General features: G+C 42.1%; 1 long non-coding RNA gene across 1 annotated transcript; it reads right to left on the reverse strand.

Annotated features, from left to right (window-relative positions):
• Nucleotides 1–868: 868 nt before the first annotated feature.
• LOC310752010 lies at nt 869–3797 on the reverse strand. The gene is made up of 2 exons (XR_014542786.1): nt 3588–3797; nt 869–1787 (listed from the first exon to the last, which is right to left on the reverse strand). It is a non-coding gene; the product is annotated as an uncharacterized lncRNA (long non-coding RNA).
• Nucleotides 3798–4397: the final 600 nt, after the last annotated feature.

A 4397-nucleotide genomic window follows, 5' to 3' on the forward strand; every position in this document is an offset into this window, starting at 1 on the left:
GGTGTGTGTGTGTGTGTGTGTGTGTGGATATATTCACCCCCTCCCATTGCGAGAATCTCCTGATATGATGTTTTCAGAAAGGAGGGGGAGGAAACTGCTCTTTGCTTCTTTCTCTCCTGCCTGACTCCGTGGGGAGTCTGAGTGTTATCTATGTAGACATTAGATGGCTGAGTTAGAGCTGTAACACTCATTCAAGCCAGTAGCGCTTTAGTATTAGTTTGCAGTAGCTGTTAGAAATAAAAGAAGTTATGCTTCATAGCTTTCTTCCATGTTGTTTATACTCTGCTGAGTTTGGTGCTCACAACTCACAGTTGTGGGTCCTGTGCACTTAGACCTGCTTTCCAGGAGTGGAAGGTCTCTGGAAGTACTCCAGTCACCTAGCCCAGTCTGGGCAGATCCAGTTGTTGAGCCCAGTCATTGGCATAGGCCAAAGGCGTACTGACAAGGGGGTGCACATGGACCGATGAGGGAGGGAGGGGACACTTGCCTAGCTAGCCAGATCAGCCGAATCAACCCTGGCGATCAATGGGCAATGGATGTTGCAGCCAGATCACCCTCACATCCAAACATATAAAATCATAACTACCTAATACTTATTGCAGTGGTGTTTGCTGCTGCTGAAATAACTAACTACGGCATTATGTTCCCTACATTTCTGATTTATATTATTACATGTGAGGACTCTTTTTTATAATATATATGGGGGCTGTTTTTTTTGAGATGTAGGGCTGTAGCCAGCTAAGTTCTACTCAGTGTAGACCTATTGGAAATAATGTATCTAAGATAGACATGCCCGCCCCCCCATGCCTAGGAGTGAAACCTAGGAATGAGTAAAAGAAATGAAAAATGAACAGAACCCAAAATATAATTATGATGCAGATAGATAGCGTTTATTGTAGTGGAAAGAGGAGATCATGAAAGCATTTCTTAGGTGAGCGGCTTCAAATAGGTTGACAATCCTTTCAGCCACAAAAGTGTTAAATGACAAAGTGACAGATGAATTTGTAATTGACACAAGGCAAAGGTACACAGGGGAAGGAAGAGATTCTCAGGGAACTGGAAACATCAGAACTCTTGCAGGCCTGATGCATATTCAGAGTGCCATCAATGAGTGATAGAAAGGCAACAGAAAGGATGCGCTAAAGAGAGATAGAAGGAAAGCTCAAAGAAGCATTGATCAGGGATGTGTAGGCGAGAGTGTCAGAGATGCTGAGCAACCTTTTGATCCAATCCATTCTGGTTTGTCTGGATGGAGAAGGCTCAGCATTCCTGACACCGTACAATCATAGAATTGTAGAGTTGGATGGGACCACAAGGGCCATCAAGTCCAACCCTCTGCAATGCAGGAATCTCAACTACAGCATCCATGACAAATGGCCATTAGACATTGATCCATGGTGTGCATTTCAGGTACCATTCCCCACACCCCGTTGCTGTGGGGGATCAAAATCCCATTCGAAAGAGAGACAAGCTCATCTTCGTCTCAGTATAGGAACTGTCGCTGGATGAGAAGGGAGATGGTAAGCAAAAGAATTTGGTTGCATCAGTGAAGGCAGCTGCATTGCTGATGAAGGAGCAAGCATGCTAGCCTGAGTTATCTGGGCAGGGGTGGGGTTGGGGAGAGTCGTGTTTGTTGCCTCTTTCATAACATCAATCTCCATGTCCACCCACAGTGTCTTCGGCCTAAGTGTTCCGTCGGCTTCCTGCGTTATTACTTCAATAGGCATGCTGCATTTCATAATGGGTGTCATTACAGCTGTAGTCATCGTAGAACAACTGGTGTGAATCTGGAAAAAAAATAACATGGAAGTGTTTAAGATGGTGTACACTAATGTCTACTCGGATTCTGTTTTAATTACAAATTTTGCATCAATAAATACTATGAGCGATCTTTTCTGAAAGTGGTGTCCAGTTACATCACAGTAAATGGTAAAATATAGCAAGCAGATAGATTTTTAGCAAGGGGATATACAGACATAAAAAAACCAAAAAAAACCTCATCCCCCCAACTTTTCCTCCCTTTTTGTGGGGAGAATGAGGTCTTTGTTCCTCACACACCTGCATGGCAACAGCATGAGGCGAGTCAAACCTACAAATTTGCGGAGGGGGGTATACAAGTTCAAAGAGTGACCTTAGGTGGTCCTTGGTTACTTTGTTAAAGGCTTAGTCAGATAAAAAAACTCTTCTGTACAGTCGTACCTCGGAAGTCGAACAGAATCCATTCCAGAAGTCCGTTCGACTTCAGAAACATTCAGAAACCAAAGCGCTGCTTTTGATGGGATGCAGGAAGCTCCTGCAGCCGATCAGAAGCTACAGAAGCCCCATTGGATGTTCGGCTTCCAAAAATAGTTGTCAAACTGGGACAGTCACTTCCGGGTTTCTGGCGTTCGGGAACCAAAACGTTTGAGAACTATGCTGTTCAAAAACCAAGGTACGACTGTATTACCCTTACTATGTGAATAGAGCGAATCCTCATTCCTCATAATGCACTTTGTGTCCCTGGATTAGACAATCCGCTCAGGCTAAAACAAATCCATTACACTATTCCAGATATGTAAGTATTTTCATGTTTCCACTGCGATTCGCACCAAATCTATGAGGCAAATGTGAAAGCTTACAACTCTCTAATTACCCTGCTCCTCAAAAATAAAATAAAAAAAGGTTTAGTAGCACTTTAGAGACAAACTAAGTTTGTTCTGGGTATAAGCTTTTGTGTGCATGCACACTTCTTCAGATACTTTGAAACAAAAGTCACCAGACCTTAACAGTGTCTCCGAAAAATGTTACACATCACTAGGGAAGACAGGCGAACTAATATCAGTGTACTGGAAGAAGCAAAGATCACCAGTGTTTAAGCAATGATTCTTCAACATCAACTTTGTTGGACTGGTCATGTTGTGCAGATGCCTGATGATCCTCTTCCAAAGCAACTACGCTATTCCGAACATAAAAATGGAAAGTGGAATGCTGGTGGTCAACAAAAGAAGTTTAAAGACTGTCTCAAGGCAAATCTTTAAAAAATGTAGTATAAACACTGACAACTGGCCTGCGAGCGCTCCAGTTGGAGAACAGCCTTTACCAAAGGTGCCATGGGCTCTGAAGACACTCGTACTCAGGACTCAAGGGAGAAAAGTGTGAAGAGGAAGGCCCACTTGGCAAATCCACACCGTGATCAAATCCTGCCCATAAACCAATGTCCCCACTGTGGAAGGACGTGTGGATTCAGAATTGGCCTCCAAAGTCACTTAAGGACTCATTGTTAAAACCTGTTTATGGAAGATAATCTTACTCGGCTATGAGTGATTACCAAAGAAGAAATAAGGGATGACATTTCTCAGGAACTAGTAGGAAATAGGAAGGTAGTAGGAGATGGGTGATTGACTCAATGGGTATGGTAAAGCTATTGACGACTGTTAATGACTGAAATAAGTCCTACAGGAAAAAGCAAGGGATAGTATGCAGATGACAAAAATATCTCTAGCTGTTCCTTAATTTTTCAAAACACAATCCCTAGCGAATCTGCTCCAGAGTCACAGAATGCCTCTGTGCCCTTTTCCTATTAAAGCTTTGATTTAAAGACAACTTACCAACAGCAGGAAAGGCTTAGCAACTGAAGTCAAGGGAAGCTGGAAGACTCTGGTGAGGAAGACAGAAATGTCTGGAGCATTTATACCGTTTGCTTTTGGCTTCCACGCCTTGAGTCAGCATTGCTCTTTCCTAATGGACACTTGGCACAAATGCCTAGAAATCTCACAAACATTTTTCTTTCAATGATTTACCCCATGGGGGAAGCGTGTAATCTCATTCCAGAGTTTATATTTCATTATAGATTCTTATAGTCCCTGGTTGGATGCCTTTGTTGGAAGCACATATCCTTAATTACTAATGCCACCTTGGCTGAACCCTTATGTTATTTGATTATGCAAAAGGACGCAAATATGGGTCAAACCAAGTGCTTTTTTCTGGGAGAATGCAGGGGGACACATACCCCTAAACAATTTGTGTTTAAGGTCTACGTTTGGCCTCATTGAGGGGCAGTATTTCAATATGAGTAGGAAAACCAGAGTAGCCGTTGACATTGTTGTAGGGAAAAAAGCACTGGTGACATCCATTGTTTTCAGATTTTAAAATGCCCAGTTTTTTCATCAAAATCTCAATGTTTCTGGGATTTCATTTCCAACAACAATACATATTCTCATCTGCAATGTTCCTTGTAGTTTGCTTGATATATGCCTCTCTTAATATCTGCTAATGTTTAGCCTGGTATATGTTTTCCATATAAATTATTTCTAAGAGATCATAATTACACACACAGTAACAGCTACAAAGAAGATGGTAGACATGTCCGTTCCCCTATGTTTTCAATGTTTTTGTTAATACAGGAAGTTGGGATTTTT

The sequence above is a fragment of the Podarcis filfolensis genome (genome assembly GCF_964270895.1).
Source record: "Podarcis filfolensis genome assembly, chromosome: 16".
NCBI classification, from domain to species: Eukaryota; Metazoa; Chordata; class Lepidosauria; order Squamata; family Lacertidae; genus Podarcis; species Podarcis filfolensis.